The sequence below is a fragment of the Corvus kubaryi genome, unplaced genomic scaffold (assembly GCF_017639235.1).
Source record: "Corvus kubaryi isolate FWS band 111438036 unplaced genomic scaffold, C.kubaryi_AGA036_p1.0 74, whole genome shotgun sequence".
NCBI classification, from domain to species: Eukaryota; Metazoa; Chordata; class Aves; order Passeriformes; family Corvidae; genus Corvus; species Corvus kubaryi.
In genome coordinates this window covers 1,589,895-1,609,027 of record NW_024582061.1, presented here as the reverse complement: position 1 = coordinate 1,609,027, position 19,133 = coordinate 1,589,895, and the positions used below count along the sequence as shown (strand labels likewise).

General features: G+C 43.5%; 2 long non-coding RNA genes across 2 annotated transcripts in view; one reads left to right on the top strand and one right to left on the bottom strand.

Moving 5' to 3' along the window:
* Positions 1-1,377: 1,377 nt before the first annotated feature.
* LOC121675313 lies at positions 1,378-9,877 on the top strand. Its single transcript, XR_006020042.1, has 2 exons — positions 1,378-1,785; positions 4,385-9,877. It is a non-coding gene; the product is annotated as an uncharacterized LOC121675313 (long non-coding RNA).
* A 4,274-nt stretch (positions 9,878-14,151) lies between these two features.
* The window catches only part of LOC121675583, a 43,036-nt gene continuing 38,054 nt past the window's right edge, over positions 14,152-19,133 (bottom strand). The window contains exon 3 of the long non-coding RNA XR_006020121.1: positions 14,152-19,072. This is a non-coding gene — a long non-coding RNA (uncharacterized LOC121675583). The remainder of the gene's footprint in view (positions 19,073-19,133) is intronic.

Sequence of the window (19,133 nt, the reverse complement as noted above, 5' to 3'; positions counted from 1 at the left end):
CCTCTCCCGGTCCCTTTTGTCCTGTGTAGGCAACAGGTGACAAAATACAGCCCCAGTCTTCAGCTTTAAAAATAAGAAAATGTATGTAGATTACGAGACATCTCCATTGTAACACAGCCTTTTTTAATAAATTAAAATTTAATGAAGAGACTTAGCCAGGCCTCTACATTGGCTTCAGAAAGTAAATGCCCTTCTTAGTATTTATTTGTAGAGGTTCATTTAAAGAAAATACAGTCCTTACAGTTACAAACAATAACTAGTGACTTGAGGTAACAATCTGGTATTGACAGATCTTGAAAGAGAAAATCCCAACTGCATTTTCAAAGGAACTGCATGCCTCAAATATTTCACTGGAATCTCTTTTTCCTACAACTTGCTAATTGATCTTAAATACGCAGATGAATTATGAGCCAATAACCTCCAATTTTCTTAGCTCTTACTCCGGACAAACATTATATTCTGATTTATGAACATCTGAAATATTTAATTTGCTGTTCATGGCATTTAAACAGTTAATCTAATTTATGGGAAGTAAGGATTCCACATTAAAGACTCCTTCTACTTTCTCCTTTAAGCTTCACCACTTCAAAAGCCTTTTCCCCATCCCTTATTATTTAGAAATAATCTCCCTTTGTGCACCAGACATACTATGATAGTTCAGGAGGCCGTGGCAGTTACATGGTTCCTTTGCCAGTCCCCATATTGCTCATTAAATAATTTTACTCTCATATATACACACGCAGCTGGTAAAGGGATGCCTCTGCTGCATTCAGCTACATCTACACTTCCAGAGCGAGTCTCAAAATAAAAAATCACAGCTTTACAAAAACGATCAGCTCCCATCACTGTACACTTCCCAAGCCTCCGATTGCTCACGCTATGTTTGCAGAGCTGTGATGTAGCAGTACACCTGTGTCTCTTGTAGCAGAAAATCCACAATAGGCTAAAAACGTTTCAGTTCTGTTAATACCCACTTCTCAGTCCACAATTAAATAGAATCTTTCTTTAAAGACAGGATTCCCTAAAATATTTTACATGCTTACAAACGGTTTTCTATTTCGGAAAGCTTTGCAATTTCTTCCCTTTGCAAAAATTCAGCTGCGCAGCACCAGCGAAGAGCTCCGGGTACAGCAGATGGTTAAAATTCTGCATCATTTTTAAGAGCCTAAGAGAAAGCACTGACTTTTTTCGGGGGAGGGCGGGGGTGGAAGGAGAGGGGAGAAAAAAAGCTGAGAACAGCAATTTGCAGGCCCCCCCCTTTTTTTTTTCCCCTTGACAGCAGCAAGCCCCGCCTCAGTCTGGCCCTTCCTCCAACCTCTGCTAACCTAAAAACCAGCGCCAGCCTGGCAGCGGGCCAGGGATTCAAAAGTAAACGTTATCCTCCTGCCATTTTTCAGTGCTGTTTATCATACCCTGATCCCCTTTTTTTTATCCCCCTCCCCCCGCCGCCCCCCCTTTGCCATTTCTGAAATCCCCGTCTCTGCCCCCGGTTTGTTTCGCTCCGCGGCGACATCCAGTCCTGGGAGTCCCGCTCCGATGCGCCGCGGCAAACCTGCAGGACGCGGTCCGAGCGAGGGATGCGGCCGTGCCCGGGGCCGCGGGCGGTCCCGCAGCGGAGGCCGCACCAGGCGCACCTTTCCGCGCGGCTGTCCCGTGGGATGGGGTGGGACGGCCGCTCATCACCCCCTCCCCGCACAATGCACTCGCCTCTCCCAGCCCTGCAGTTGCCGGCACAAACGCGGCTTTTGGCTCCGCGGCTTTCCCATTTTCGTATTTAATTGTGAGGTGAGTGCTTAAAGACCAGAGCCGTCCATGAGCGGCCGTGAGGGCGCCGTACAGCGCTGCACCTGACTCTTTGTTATCCCTCACCGCTCATCCCCATCCCCGGTCCCTTCCGCTCCGCGCTTCCTCCTCCCACCTTGGGCTGCTCCTCGTTTATCAGTGCTCTGTAAAAATACCAACCCGTCTTATTGAAGTAGCTGCCCGTTAGTGGTTTTTACCTAGTCGTGCACTGCATGGAGTGGATAGCGGGCATACCGGCAGGAGGAGGAAAAGAGATTAAAAAAAAAAAAAGAAAAATAAAAAAAAAAGAAAAGGGGAGTGGGTGGGTGGAGTAAAAATAAATAAAAAATAAATACATAAGGAGAGCGGGATGGTGCCGCTGGAGCCCCCCGAGCCGCCCCTCTGGCTGGGGAGGAGCGGGAGCGGGGCCGGGCGAACACGGCCATGTTGTGCGCGAGGTCAGCGCGGGGCACTGCGCTGTGCGGCGGAGCGCTGTATCTGCGGGCTAGTTGTGTTATTTCCCTGTTAAATCCTCCACCCCCATCCCTCTGCACATTCCTGCCCGGCAGAGCTGGATCTGGGGGTTATTTGTATTATTTCCCGTTAAATCCACACCCCCTCTTCCCCCCCCCACTCCTGCCAGGGAACGCCGGCTCGGGGCTTCGCCCTCACCCCCCGCTTTCCCCTCTCCGGGCACAGCGCAGGGGCACAACGCAGCGCGACTCAGCCACAAGGTCATGTGCCATCGGCCGGACGAACAAAAGCCCTTCCCTCGTTATTTATTTATGGATTTGGGGCGTGTTCCCGGTGAGGAGGAGCCTTTGTGTGTGCAGGTTTCACACCCACCGGGGCGCAGCGGCCGCGGCTCCTCCAGAGGCGCCGCGGGACAGCCCGCGGGCTCATTAATAATTGCTCGCCATCTCCATATTGAAATTGCGGAGCAGCGCATGATTAATTAAGGAGGGGAAAAAAGAAAGGGGCGAGTGAGGGAGGCCCGCGCGGGCCCGGCCGCGTTAACCCCTTCGTGCCCGCCGCCCGGGAACTCGCCGGGAATATTAATTAATTCTGCTGTTTGCGTGTCGTTAGGCGACCACGTGAGGCCTCTGGCACAGGCCCTCCAGAGCCGCCGACTAATGAACAGCATTTCCTGCAATCCGCTCATCATCACCTTTTCATTTGGAAAAAAAAAAAAACCCACAAAAAACAATTTGTAAATCTTACTGTGATTGTAAATTATTCTCATGCAGTAAGGTTAAAAGAGTATTTACAAGGTTATTTATATAAAGAGATATTACAATTAAAAACCTGCGAATTGTGTAATTTAAACTCATCCAAGTGTGCCAAATCATGAAAATATTTCCCATTGCAATGCTGTGATTAACTCGCACGCGGAATTGCAGATCCTCAGACAGAAATGGGAGTAATAAATACGCTCTATACAGTAATCAAAATATTTAACAACCATTTTTTCAGAGCGCTCCAACTTCACACTGCTGTGTCTCCCCCGAGGATTCGGTCACTCGGCTTTCCCTGTCACAGGGCCGGGGTTTGTCTCGGGCAGAGCCAGGATTTCTGAGCGCTCCCGGAGGCGCTCGCTGGGAAGCGAAGCTGCGAAGCGCTCGGACGGCACCCGCCGCTCGGCGGGGACGCGCCCGGCACCGAGGGGGCCCTGGCTCGGGGGACTCGCGCGGCGGGGCCGACCGTGACGCGGGCGCGCTCACGCACTCGGGGACCGGGAGCGCGCACAAAGACACGCACACGCGTGGCGGGCACGCGCGGGCCGGACCCGCGCTCCCGCAGCGCTGCGCCCGCTCCCGCACCCCGGCAACCCCCTCGGTCCCCCCTTCCCTTCCCCAACTCGCCTTCTTAACTCTGTTCCTTTTGCAATCCTTCCCTTGTTCTACATCCAGCTACTCCAGAATTTCACCTGTGACTCTTTGGCCATTTATTCCCATTTAATCTTTAATTCCCTTGGTTATTAGCATCACTTACAGTTTTTTCTGCAGACGGGCCCTTTATTTGGCCGGGGGATGTGTGGAATAGATGGACTGTGCACTAAACTAAAGCACCTTCTTTTGTTAAGCCAAGCACACATTTATTTGACTTTTTAAACCCCCCTTTTTTGCAGAATATGAATTCTGGCTGTCACCTTCTGGGTGGCTCCAGCAAGCAGAATTTATCCAGGCATGAATCAGACCAGGTATGCCCCATCTCCTCAGCATGCCCCATCTCCTCAGCATGCAGCCTGGTACCAAATTCATCCTGAGCAGCTGTAATCCCATTGGCACTATTCAGCACATCCATCGACATTCCGCCCAACGACAGAAAGGACAGGCTGCAAACTGACACAAATTCCTTTATAGAGCCCCACTTTCAGGACCTGCTAGATAATAATAATTCGTATTGGCGATTTTCCCCATCTACATATTAACAGATGCATGTTTGTCAGAGTCCTCCCGTTTCCTCTAAAGCATTTGGTGACTTGGAGAGAGCTGAAACACCAGTGGGCTGATCAGGCATGACAAAGTTTTGTGTTTTTCTTCCTATTGCTGGAATTCTATAAAAGTTTTTACTGGTTGTGATCTGTTTATCCTTGTAATAGGTGAAGCCACACTGGGCAACTCAACGAAGTCATGCTGTGACTACCACTGTCAGGAACATTTTCATCCCTTCACAGATCAGAATAAAGCATACTGTGCCATGAAATATGAAGAGCAACTTGTTACACCTGAAGGTTTTGCATTTGAATTGACATCCAACAAACAAGCAAAGTGCAGACCGAGCAAACCACAGCCCATAATTACTTAGAAAGGCAGGCCCCAGTTCTTTGGATAAGTGTTTGGCTTCAGAGGCTAGAGAATTCTTTGGAGGATATAATCCTTTAGCTATAAAAATACTAATAAATACTCAAGTGAAAATGAGTAAAAACCTTGTTCTTTCTTACGAAGTTTGCTCAGTGTTGTCACAAGAGCAAATAACAAATAATTTGTACACGCAGAAGTTGCATATACCAAAAAGTTCTTCATTTTCAGTGTCCTTTACTGCTTTTCTCTGGTTTAAAGCAGCAAGGCATTGTCAGAGCTAATACAATAAATAGTCAAACTCAGCGATGAAACAGAGCAGTAAGACTTTAATTTCTCATTTATAAAATAATTTTTAGAACATGTAAAAACATGCTTTTAAAATAATTAAAGGTATACTGAGGGTATTCAAGATGGAAAAGTAACAATTTTAGTATATTTTTTCTCATTTTTTTATCTACATGTTCAATGACAAACTTCCCAGTATTATGAAGCTTATGGGAATCGGCTAGTGATTCCAAACTCTACATGCCGGCTTGAAATTCTCTCCCTACGGTTTGTAGCTCAAAGGGGTATGAGGAAGTTGCATGGTTGTATATTATTAAATTCTAATGGAAAAAATACTCCCTTAAAATTCTTCACTGCTTTATTAAATGATCCAAAAAATGAGAGGTGGGGCTGGCATAACTGCCAGGTGGAATGATTGCCAGATACCTCCTATTAGAAGACTACATTTTCAGTTGCCATAAAGAGTTTGCCAAACTTCAACTGTTTGGCTGAAAATGTTCCTCACCAGGTGTGTGCCTGGGGGATGATTTGTATGAAAATCTTCAGCCAAACATCTTAGGCCTTTTTGAGAAGGAGCCTACCAAAGATTGGTCATGCTGCCAAATTACAGAAACCTCTTCTTTGAGAAGCTCCTGCTTGCCCACGTTTGGAGCAGGGGTTAGGATGGGAGTGGCATGGTAAGTAGGGGGAGTTGGCTGCTTCACTCTGGCCAGGCTGCCAACTTGGGAAAGCCTCAGCTTGTGTACACCAGCCAGGGGCTCGCTGAGGTTTGACAGAGAAAATCCCAAAGCCCTCACTTTCACAGACCATGCTGCTGGTGAGATGCAGACAAACCTCCCTGCCCAACACCAGAGCTCTGTCATTCTGCCTGGGATGGTGGAACTGTCCACCTGGGCGCCACAAAACCACCATCCTCCGCTCTTAATGTCTCTCCTGTGGCATCCACACAGCCTAGTGCAAGTTGCTTGATTTCAGTATGGAAGAACTAAAACTATTAAACCAGAATACAAGGAAAAGAAGGGAGAAGGGAAACAGTTAAGTGACAGAGACTGGTGGAGCAAGGGAGGCAGGCTGAGTGTGAAAGGTGGGAATAGACTCTGCTTGAACAGGTAAGCTAAAACTATTTGGAAAAAGAAACTGGGCTTCTTGGCTGGGGAAGCAAATGGGAGCAGGTACAAAATAGACAGTGCTGAAAAGCCAGAGCATTGTCAAGGGAAAAGAGGGAATCACCAACAACTGTGTTGTTTATGGAGATGCTTGAAATAGAGAATTATCTTCTTATTGCCATCAGATGGCTCAAGTAGCACTGTGGGATGGTTCAGAATACTCCACTCCTCCTGATGATTCATTTGGATCTTAGTAGACTGCTACAGGATAAAATCTCTGTTCATGCAATTTGCTATTAACCCCCTTCCCTAACTTGCAAAAAACCAACTTGCTCAAGCATGTGCACTGACACACAGACACATGCATACATGTGTCAAAACTATATTGAAACAAGGGTTAATCTTGTTCAAAGAGGATTAAAGTGTATAGAATCAAGTAGAGAAAAACAGGAATAAAATCTGCTCTGCAGCAAGCAGCATTTCTTGTATACAGCCCTTGTTTGTACAGTACAATTCTCACTCATGGGCCTTCCATCTTTTCTGCTGGGGCCCAGCTTCAGGAACTGGATGAAACAAAACAATGCCAATATTGGCGGCTACCCTATTTTGTATTCTCCTCACTAACAAGGTGCAGTTCCATGTCTTATTTGCTGGATGCTTCTCAAACTACCCACTGGAGGCTGAATTATAAGGTTTTGCTGTGGCACTATTTACCACTGTGGTCCTTGGACACTTCTCAGAGATCCTCTAATTCATATTCATGGAAATCCCATGAGCTGAAGGAGAGATAGTACCCACATTTTAAGAGTAAGATTTTGGCACAAGTATCCCCTCCATCCTGGGAGCCTGAACTCCTGGTAAAGCACCGCAGATACTGGCACTGTGTGCTGGAAGCACCTTTCCCCTGGATCCCACTGGCAAACCCTTGCCAGAGTTCACAACCAAGGAGCATATGAGGAACCAACATTAACTGACTTATGAGTGTGTTAAAAAAAAAAAAGTAAAATACCTGTCCTCATGGATTTCTGCCAAACACACACCCTTTGTTCTATACAAGGCACAGTTCTAAAGCAAGCTCTACCAGGCACTAAGAGGTTAAGGAGTATTTCCCATTATCCCAGGTTAATAAAACTGGTTTTCTCAGTGTTATAGTGCTGGAACACCATAAAATAAAATCAGTTTTAAAAACTATTTTCTATCCTTTAATATCTTCATTTTAAGTAAATATTAAGATTGGGGAAGGTTTGACTCATAAATTTTGCACGGTTGGAAATTCCAGTAATGCCTTGGGGGGCGTAATGGGCTGCAGAGCATTGCTGGTTTGTGTCCAAGCGGATACAGTGGGCACTAGCCAAGATCCCAGCTCCTGTAACTGGTGACAGCTCAGGGTCCACATGGGCTCACATGTGTGCTGAACTGAGGAAAGGACTACAAAGTGACCATCGAAACTACCTGCCAGGCCAAAGTCAGATTTGCTTTTCCTTTGGCACAAAAGGAAGACTGGGAAGCTGCAGCGAATGCACATTCCTTTCACACTGCCTGAGGCAGGAGGATCCAGGTCAGGGCAGCAGCGAAGGCCACAGTGCACTTACTGGCTGTTTGAGTCTGTGATTATTTTGGATTATTGTTCCAGTAACACTGTGTTCAGCTTCTTGTGAATTTTCATCCTTCTTGAATATTTTCAGTGTTTTGAATGTGCCTAGAGCTGAAAGTCGTAACTCAAAGAAACCTGTAATAACATGAATGCTTACACTAACTTTTACAGGCACCTTTCAGACACCTCCAGAAGCAAACCTCTGAGTGTGATAAATCCAGAAATCACAGGCAACATGCCTTCTGCAGCTAAATGGGAGAGTATTTAGAAAGAAAATTGTTTTCCAAGGTGAATGAGTGTGGCAAGAACTCATTGCAAAGAGATTGAACCATAAATTCCTTTTTGCACAGCACAAGAGACCTTGAGTCCCAAAGGGCAGCTGAGTCTTTGGCAGAATGAGCTTCTACACTGCAGCATAATGATGCCAACAGCAACGACCCTGCACTGTGGTCAGATGGCACCTTCCAGGAGGACACTTGGTATGTTTTGGCAAAGAGCAAACAGTTGCCTGAATATATGCTACACACAAATTACTGAAACTCTGATGATATGGGCAAAATGTTGCTAACATCATTTCCAACACAAAGACCAGCATCTTCTCAATGGAATGGTAGTGGCCTTTTGGGATGAAATGTTCTTGGCACACTGTTATAACCTGAAACCAGCCTCACTCAGGGCAAGCTTGACCAAGGCTGAAGAAATTATTCCAGGAGAACAAGAGTTAAAATAATCCAAACAAAACTTGTAAAGGACTCGAGTACTATTTTGAAGGGATTCTTCTAATCTAGAGAAAGGAAAATTCAAGTTTCTCCCTACAAAGTACTTTTGTCATTCTTGCCTCAGCTCAGGACTTCTATTTCACCAGAAATATACTTATAAAAAACTTCTAAAATCACATTCTGAAATCCTAAATGACCTATGTGGAAGAAATGTCCTAAATCTGGAACTGTTGGCTAGTGTGTGAGCATTTTCAAAGAAAAAAACCCAAAAAACAAACAGAAAAACCTGAATGTGAAAGCAGCTCTTTCATTTTCCTACAGAATACAGGATTACTTCTGATAAAACTTGTAACTTATAAAGATCTGTTTCTTTGGAGAAGTACAATTCACCCCCCTGTACTCTCATAATTAGAGAAAAATGAACCTGGCAAGTGATTTAATGATTAAAAAGTAGGTAAACTAAGAGTTAAACTTCCTGTGTTCACAATGGACACTGTTAATTTCAAAAGGTGAAAAGGCAAGTGAAAAATAAAAGGAGCTTAGGAGATGAGAAAGTACTGGAGCTTCCTTCTTAATGTCCAAACCAGCACAATGTCATTCCCAACACTCAACTGCAGGTAATCCTCTGTATAAAAGTCATATTCGTATCTAAACCTTGTAAGAGCAGTATTCACATCTTCCAGAACAAGACATACACTCTTAGAAAGTAAGGCTGATACCCAAGTAGAAAAATAATGGAAGAAGTGGGATAAACCCCCAGACATTCCTCTGTTCAGTGGATTAGAAAAGTCAAAATCAACCACCCCCAAATTTAAACCAACCTAGCCAAGTGTTATTTCCTAGCTTTGGTTTCTTTTTGTCACAACATGTTATTGAAACGTGGATTTTGGTTGATGAATTTACTTGTAGCACAGGACTGTGTGACAAGCAATGTTTCTGCATTTTGTCATATGTCATTAGTTTCCTCCCCATAAACCATGCTGTCACTCAAAGATACCTTCTATGGGTCTTTTTAGTCTCAATAGATTAAATTTTGTATTATTTTAAAATAAAGAGTGGAAAATGAGCTGGAGTAGTGAAATCAGGGTTAATTCAATTGCATTTTTAAGGGTATCCTGACATTTGAAAAAGTGGCCAAGCACATTCTGGCTGCTTGTTTTGATATAGATACATCTGTCAGGAATTTGTGCACAAGCTTGTATGGGACTCCCAGGATTGTGTGTGTTGTAAAATAAATCTGTATTGGTCTGCTCCCAATCTAAATACACTTGTGACTAAAGCTCTCACATGCAGATAGAGATCTAGCAAATCAAAATATGTTTCCAGGAGCTGTAACTTATTGAATTTATATACAAAATCTAACAGGCAATGGAGAAAAAAAATACATAAAAGATTACTTGAACTCTTCCATAATACACTCCTACCATTAGATCTTATTTTATTGAATGATTCATGCCTTATTGGCTTTTCTAGATTTGCTTTTATATTTCTGCCTCACTATTTTAAGATGTATTATCTTTAGTCCAAAAACTGCCATCCTACCTAAACCTATTTAGAATTTTCTATGATTAAATCTCATTGAATGAAGATTAGTGAGAATTATGGCTCTTTCATAGTGCAGTCTGAGGGAACACACCAACCACAGCTTGCCATAACCCAAAAATGCCTTGCCCACCTTTACATTTTGTAATATCAAGATGTGAAGCTATAAAATGGATTTTTTTCTTAACTGAGAAAAACCACTGGAAGACACACTGATTTGTGTTCAGCTTGTTCTTCACAGAAGAAAGTCTCACAGTTTTCATACATTCATTATGAAATATTATTTATACCATGTGCAGACAGAGGATGTGTCGCTTCTGTAGAGATGCCGACAGGGACCCAGATCTCAGGGTGGGGGGGAGCTCAAACCAGGACATGTTTGAACCACAGACCAGTTCCTCTGGAACCTGACTGCTTTGCAGGAAATTCTCCGATCTGGAGCCACCACAGATGGCTCAAAATCTGTCTGCACATGCAATTAGCAGAAAATGAACAGAAATTGCCATTATTTGGGAAAGACCAGGGCAGTTGCTGAAAAAAGTACTTTGAAGCTTTTATCTCCCATACTTTCTGTTCACTTCAAATAAAACCCCACTCCCCATTTAAAAAATCCTAAAAATTATTTTCTTGGTCATTTAAGGAACCTGGAGCATACTGTGTGGTTTGAAGTTACCTGAATTCCTGAACTTCGAGGTGGCAGCAGTGGACAGGGACTCTGACTTTGGGCCTGACCGTGTTGAGTGCTTAGCAAAGACAAGGACTTTGGTTCTAATGCCTTTTGGGCTACAGCCCTTTTTACAAAATAAGTAAACATCTTACATATTTGTAATATATAATCTCAAATTTTAGTTGAAGAAATAGCATTTAAAGGGTATTCCTCTGCAGAGTAGTTAACAAGCATTAATTAGAAAAATCCACACTAACTTCATCACCTTATTGACTAAAATAAACATTTTCCTTTAAAAAAATGCATATAATAGTTTAATCTGAAAATTTCCCCAAAATTCTAAGTTAGTGCATGATTATTTCTAATGGAAAATCTCAGTATGCCTTTTCTGCAATGAAAATGTTTAAAAGATAAAATTCTTAAAAAATATGTTTTCTTACATGGCTAATTCCAGATAATTAAAAAGAAAAATCATCTTCTCATGCTCACCATATTGAGATCAGCATTTTGTAAACAGAAAAGTTTAAGATGAAAAAAATCCATGTGTGTGAGCTTTGTTTAATAAAAGTACTCCAGTTATTGGTCAGTTATTCAGCTACGTCAGAGTACATGGTAAGCAAGTCCACATCCCTTTGAAACACCAGCTTCTGTTTTTGAGGTGTATTTTAGTGGCAAAAGAATATTAGTTACACTATGAGTTGTTGATTTATTGAACTGTAGAGGAAACAGCCTCAGACACTACCTGAACTGCTTCAGCCTGAACTGTGCAGGCTGCTGCTTTGCCAGTATTTCAAAGTATGTTTAGCTGAATGAGCGTATTTTGAACATTACAACGGGGTGGAGTCACCTCTTCACTTCATCTGCACTTCATGGGAGCTTTGGTACAAAAAGGCCCAAAGTTATACACAGTGGGAAAACAGGCATAAATAAACATAAAATAAAAAAGTCTCTAAAACATTTTGCACCCCTCCAGCACCCTCCCTAGTAAAGGGCATGAGAGAACCTGATGTCATGAGGAGTATGGGAGTCCCTTGGGAGTTGCCTCCCTGTCCTCTTTCTCTTCCTCTTCTCTTTCCCCTTTTTCTCTCCCTTTCCCTTCCCCTTGGTGAGCTCTTGCAGCACTCCATAGGTTGTGTGCATTTTAGGATGTTTTCTTTCACCTGAAGTGACCTCAATGGCTCAAGCAGCACCTGAGGAACAGCTCCATCCCCTCCACCAATCACCCCAGTGCCAGGAGCAGGAGGTGAGAGAGGGGCTGGCCCCAGCTCTGCCCACACCCTCTGAGGACACCGCACTAACGACCTGCTTGCTGAGGCTCAGCAGGATACCCAGGGCTGTCAACAGGATACAGGGAAAACTTGTGTCAGTATGTGAATGTCATGGGGCCACAGGTCTGATCTTCTCCCCAGTCACAGACCTCACTCCTCACGACTTGAAAGGACTCAGGATTTGTGCTGGTTTTGCCTGGGGTAGAGTTAAATTTCTTCCCAGTAGCTGGTAGTGGCTGTGTTTTGGATTTGTGCTGAACAGAGCTGATAACACAGGGATGTTTTAGTGAGTGCTGAGCAGGGCATGCACAGAGCCAAGGCCTTTTCTGCTCCCCCACCTATGACAGGACTGGGGGGCACAAGGAGTTGGGAGGATACACATCCAGGACAGCTGACCACAACTGGCCACAGGGACATCTCAGGCCATATAGAATCATCCCAATATACAAGGAAGAGGAGGAGGAAGGGGGGGATATTTGGAGTGATGATGTTTGTCTTCCCAAGTCACTGTGATCTGTGATAGAGTCCGGCTTTCCTGGGATGGCTGAGCACCTGCTGTCCAAGGGAAGTGGGGAATGAATCCCTGGTTTTATTTGCTTGTGCACACAGTTTTGCTTTCCCCATTAAACTATGTTTATCTCATCCCATGAGTTTTCTCACTTTTTCTCACTTTTCCTCACTTTTCCGATTCTCTCCTGTGTCCTATGGGCATGAGGAAGCAAGCAGCTGCACAGGGCCGAGTTTCCACCTGGGGTGGAAACTCCATGACAGAGTTTCTCACACAATGAAACCCTTGTTCAACTGCAGAGGGAAAGGCTACCAAAATGACAAAGCAGAATCCATATGAAGCAAACTACAGGAGAAGCTTCCCCACCCTTCTCTTTCCAGGTTTCAGAGGAGGTCCTTTGCTGGGCTGGTCTAAACACCAGTAACTCAACAAGGATCAGGTTGTTTCACATCAGCCTGGGACCTGGGGTGTGCAGGGACAAGGTTAGAGGCAAATACCACTCTGAGGACAGGTCTGATACAGTCTGGTTACCTTGCTGGAGGGAAGACACTGTCTGGGCTTGAGCTGTCCATTCAGTTTAACCATCTGATATGGAAAAGCAGAGCATGTGGTTCAGGACAGCAAGCTCATACTTGTTTCTAAGTCATCATTGGCCAATACCTAGTTCCAAGCTCCATGGCGAATATTTGAACACTTACACAGACATTGTGCAAATGAAAGGAACTTCTTGATGGAAAAACGGCTGTGTGTGTCAATTGTGGGGTAAACATCTTCAGCTTGTCACTGCTTATAAACAAAAACCTGGCCAAGGCAGTGGTCACGGTATGAAAGACTGCAAAGTACAGTACATTATTTTCAACTTCTAGTCACTTTTTTTAAAATGGGATTAGTTGTCTTTAGTTATCCATTACCTGCTCTCCAGAATTTACTACTGATATTCATTAGTGTTACAGGAGTACTTGAGATCTCATCTTAATTTTAGGGCACTGCTGTGGTACTGTGCATGTTGGATAATGTACAGGGTTAATATAGATATTAATGAGGAGAAATACAATACAGGGCAAGGCTGGGAGCAAGAGCAGTGGTTTGGGGGATGTGTTGCATCTTTGGGAAAGAAGGAGAGGCTAAGAAATAAACAAAATGCTGCCTTTAAATTAAGCTTAGTAACTCAATGTGGAACTAAAGTAGTATCTCTGACTTCAGAGGTCCCTTTAATTCAAGAGGTGTGTGATTTAGTATTACCTGTTTTTATTTCAACCTTTAGGTATCCAAATATTGATAAATAGAAATAAAAATGGGGGATGAAGGAGAACAGAGCTATTAACAACCGTGAAGCTAATCAAAGAGTGCTCCCTGAAATTACAAAGATTTTCTTTTTAAAATGTAAGTCCCAACTAATCATGAGACCATGATGTGCGGTACTTTCAGCACAGCTGGGAAGATAATGCCCTTTTATTGATTGTGTGAGGCTGGTATTTGGAGCCATCGCCACAACAGTAGCATTTGCTTGGGGTGATCAGGAATAATTAAAATGTTTCATTTGAAAGAAAACTCATGCAACTCTTTATTTATTATTTAACTAATGGGAGGGGCTTTCATCTATAAATGTTCATCTATTATTTAGAAAGGAAAATGCAGTATGGAGTTTTTCTTCATATATCAGATGGTTTTCTTATCTGCAAGGGCTGAATGTAACAGTTTATAAATGGAAAAAAATAGCTTTTGAAAGGTACTGCAGTATTTTCCAAGTGACAGAATGTCTCTGAAAAAAACCACATTATGCCTCAAACATCCCCTCCCCAAAATACAAGACTGTAAATAAATAGCATTATTTCACACAAGGAAGTTATGATGTTGAACCTGCAAAGACCTCTGTTGTCTGCCTATAAACACGCTATGTAGAAGGTCTGTCCTGGAGCTTTCCCCACCTGCTCAGACCCATGAAAGCCCTTGAGGCCTTGGCCAGACTATCCTCAGCCAGAAGCACTAGACTGTCAGTGTAGAATGCCCTACACTGATTATAATGTGGTATGATGCTCTGAAAAGGTCTGATTTCCCCCTAAACCACCTGGTTACTAACTAAGCTTTCTCCCAACTCACTTTTTGGTCAGCTTAGGCTCACTCTCTTTGCTCTCTGATGCACCCAAAACTATAGAACTAAAGCCAATTTTTATGCAGGTATCCTGGGGTGACTGTATGATTCCATATTCCCTATGGTCTGCCCTATGCCAGACATTAATCCTGTGCCTTCCTGTTAAGCTGTTTCTCAGGAGAGAGGGGAGAGAAGCCAGGTGAATTCTTCAGAGAGCTTTGTGCTCAAGGACATGCACACTCCCCTGCATTCCTGCTGCTACAGAGCCGAGGCAAGCACCTTCCTGCTTTTCCCAGCTCTCAGCTCCTTTTCTCGGGAGAGAGATGGAGCGTTAAAACTCTTTGCTTTTTATCTAGCCTGGTAGTTGAGGCAAGAACTTTTCTTGGGACTGTTCTGCTCCGGTCTGGAACAACATCACTGGGAGGCCCGACACCGCAGCCCAAAGGGGCCCACTCCGAACCCGAGCTCCGGAGAGGGCAGAGCCGCACCCACAAAGGACTCTGAAATCTTCCCAGGTCTTCTCCACAGCGAAAGGTTTTATTATTTAACATTATTCATTCTTTTTGGTGCCTGAGTGCACCCTGCTTTGTTAAATAAATAACTTTTTTTTCACTTTCCTCCGAGGAATTTCTTTTCCCCGAACCTGGTGGGGGAGGGGCAGCTGAAATCTGCTTTCTATCAGAGGAAGTTTCCTCCAATTTGTCTCAAACTGGGACAGCAGGTCATTCTGTCTATGTCCTGCCACCCATTACCTTATCATGTGTTACGTCTTTCTGAGGTTGCAACTTACTTACAGTGTTTATTTGCATAATTTTACATCAGAAGGGTCTCTGCTGAGATGCCCTTAACTCCACAGAACAGAGTTCCCCAAGCCTCCGGTTTCTTTATCTTCTTTGGAGGTTGAACCAGGGGTGACACCTCTATAGCTGAGCCATTTCAGATTCCTCTTCCACTTGCCCTCTGCTAAGCAGAACTCAGATGTACTGAAGGGTGGAGACCTACATGCCCAATTCACATGGAATTTTTGCAGACCAGCCTGCTAGTGACAGATCCATCAAGCATTGCTTCTGAAGAGCAGCTCCTAGTCTTCCCTGCCAACTACTATTTGGAAGGCAGAAATTATCCAAGATATAGAAGTTTTAAGGCACATCAGGAGGCTAAAAGCACAGTGTATATATGTAACTTTTCATTTGGGGTGTAGATTTAGCAACTTTGAAGTGCCAGAGGATGTTTATTGCGTGTATTGTCTATAAAATGACATTACTAAAGCATCTTCTCTTAGAAGGTTTAGGCCTTTACAAGGCAAAGGCCAGTACACACCATCAGCAGAGGACAGCATGTTCTTTATATATCCATAAAGATTTCCAGTACACTTGCTGGTGAATTTGCCTGAACGCCATTATTATATCCAAAGACAGTAGCCAGCAGCTATTCAGAAGTGCTCAGAAAGTGTGTCAGCAGTTAGCAAGTGAATTCATTTTTCTGTTTTAAAATTCTTTCAAGAACTAATAAACTACAATAACAATAGAACCTTTGACACTCTTACTCAGACCAATGTTTGGACACCTGACATGCTTGAGTGAAGTGTGATGGCATCTCTCACCAGCCCATGTCATACAGTTACACAGCATCTCCCTGCAGCTGGGAGCTACTTGGATGGACACGCTGTGCTGTAGAGGCAGGTGGAGAACTTCCCTGCAGGAATGGGATCACAGTCTCCACAGCTTTCCCCTGCCAACACCAGAACTCCAGGTGTGCAGCTGGCCCTCACTCACTGCCAGTGGGAATTATACCTGTGAAATGATCTTCCAGATACTGAAACCTGTGGTACATTTAACTACAAGACATTGGTGGCATAACCAGATTTATGAGGCCCCTTGAGTTACACAATGCTGACAGAAATGGTGATCCAACCTACTTTAGTCTCAACATTTTAATACCGATTATTTTGGTTACCAAAGGTTTTGCTGTGCAAGATCAGAGTGCTAATAAGTTTTAAACTCCCTAAAAATATTTTTCATGTTTCTTATGCAATGGAATGCTACAATTTTCCAAAGTCTGGTATCTCAACAGTTTTATAGACTTGAAGCTGTAACCTGCACTCAAGTGAGTGCCACTTGAGGAATAAAACTCTCTGTTGCTATTCCACCAAATTACCTGATCCTCAAGCTGTGCCACTGATTCTGGACTAAATACTGCAACTACTGTAATTCTTTATTTAGATAAAAACCGTATTTGTGGTAGGTAATTACTTTTCTGTTAGATTCTGGCCCTTCTGAGGAAACAGAAAATTTTGCAAGTTAGAGAAAGTCATGAAAGAGCTAGATGAATGCAAAAAATGCATGAAAAGCAGTTTCTCTAGCCAATATCACCATACTGCTAAACAGGATAGCAACAATAAAGCCACAGCACGTACACAGCACCAGTATGTATAGCTGGAAGCTTATATAAAGCAAGCATGTTCATCAGAAAAAAGCCACCTACATTTGGTTCTTGTTTTTGGTTAATTTCTGCATTGTTTAGAAGTACTTTTAGAAGTACTTGTTTAGAAGTAGTTTTAGGTGAAGCATTGTAAAATGCATTTGAGAGCAAATTATTTGCCTGTATTTCTTGCGCAACTTAAAATTTTCTAGCATTGGATGCACACAGAGAAAGAAAGAGCAGCTGCAGAACCAGAGTCACCACCATTAAAAGTAATTAAAACACAGTATTAATCTTTCACGGCAATTATTCTTTAACTGACCCCTCCACACTGTAAGAAGTGCCTAGTTAGAGCTTTCCCTCCAGCAGCAGCACTCTGACCTCACCAAGGGAAGAGAACACTCCCCATGAGACATGCCAGAAGGAGAACCAACCAAGCATGGCATCTCCCCCTTCAGACATCCAAAATTTACACAGAGCGGTCACACTTGGCCACATTCCAGGCTAACATTCCCTGCAAAGTAAAAATCCTTTGGTTATGTCAAAAAAAATCCCAGAGGGACTGTATACAACACCTAAGTCATGCAACTCAGTTGCACGTCAGGCAAATACAAGTCCACCAAATGCAACAAGTGCAAATCTCCCTTCTAAGGAAAAAAAATTACATGAAATTTATATGGCTGGCAATCCCCTCACGGCCTTTCCCACATACTTCTATGCCACACTTTTTTTACTCATTCTCAGTCCATGGTTGCATCATCTCACACGTTAGCTCTAAGTGTCAAAGCTGGTGCTAATGTGGTGACAGCAGGAAGGACAAGGAGGGGTCAGGCTGATCTAGACCTTAATACAAGGAAAGAAACAATTTTCATCCTGTGTCTCACCAGTTTCCTACCCTGGGTTCATCTCCAGGCTCCCATATGCCATCGCATCCTTCCAGCTTCCATCCCAGTGGCTTTCAGCTCCTGCACACAGTCCAGCCCTGAGTGCCACAGAACAGTGCACCGGGACAGGAGAACCATGGTCACAATTAAACCCACTTCTGCTTAGGTTTGGTATTGTTAAGCGTACAAAACATCCCCCTCTTTACAGGGCACAACTGGTGTGAAATAATATTGGCAATAATATTGGCAAGGGACATATTTCTTATATGGGACAGGCCTGGGGCTCTTGTGCTCCTTTCCACTACCTCTGGCAGGGCCAAGGAATTCAGAATGTCCCTTGTCAGGTGCAGCTGTTCTGTGTGTGCCTTTGACTCGAACTTCAGTGAAGGGACAAACGGAGCGTTCAAAAGGAGACTGTCCTCCACCCCAATTCCTCAAAGAACCCTTGCTCAAAGGGTTGTGTCCACATTAGAAGAAATATCCTTAAACTCCTGTATGTGGCAAAAATGAAAAAGGGTTATCAAGCAGTGCCATGATTGCTTCTTTAATATAATTAAATTAATTTCGGGTAGTGTTGTGTAAAGTAACCCATTTGCTTAGAGGCTACATTTCATTGTGCAATTGGGCCACGTGGATGTGCACCAAGAAGTATGCAAAGTTCTACAGAATTTTAGGTTTTAGATTGCGAAATGTTTTCTAAAGAGTAACTATTTTTAACTTAATTGGTTATGTTCTTAAAATCTTTAATTGCAAAAATTAAATCAGCATCTACTGTTCTGAGAATCTGAATTCAATGAGAGCAATCGTTCAGAAGTATTTCCTATTTTAATGGATCAGTGAAAAAATACTGAGATAAAATAACAGCATGGGGTAAGATGAGGACTAAAGCTACGCTTAGTGGTACAGTATATCTTTGGGCCAAGGCCCACAGGACAGAAAGCATAACCAGTAATCTTCATAATGAAAAATGGTCACCATCATAAGGGGATTCTTCGTTAGCATCAGGCATATTCTTGTCTTTTCCAACACAATTTTCTCAGTATGAGTGAAGAAGATTACTAATGGTGTCCTGAAGTAGGGGATGGAAGGGGATGCATCAAAGGCAGTAAGAGCAAGACCTTTTTTCTGATCTTTTGAAGATTTGATGGGAGGAAAATATGGGTCCTTTGCAGGGATCCAAGTTCTGTTTGTCAACTGACTTGGTCTTTTCCGTTTCCCACTGTGCCTTAGTCAGAGCAAGAGGTGAATGGAGATGAGGCTTCCCAACAATTCTTCTGTCCAAGAACTGACATCTAAAGTCTCTCATTCCCTCCTCTACCCTCCACCACAGAACACTTCTGGCAGCAACCAGCCTTTGCAAACTCTAGCTCCCGGTCACACTGTTTGGTTTGGGACTTCAGCTGGGAAGGAAAGGCAAAGAACACAGTGTAAAAAAGTGATCCTGGGATCAGCCAACATCCA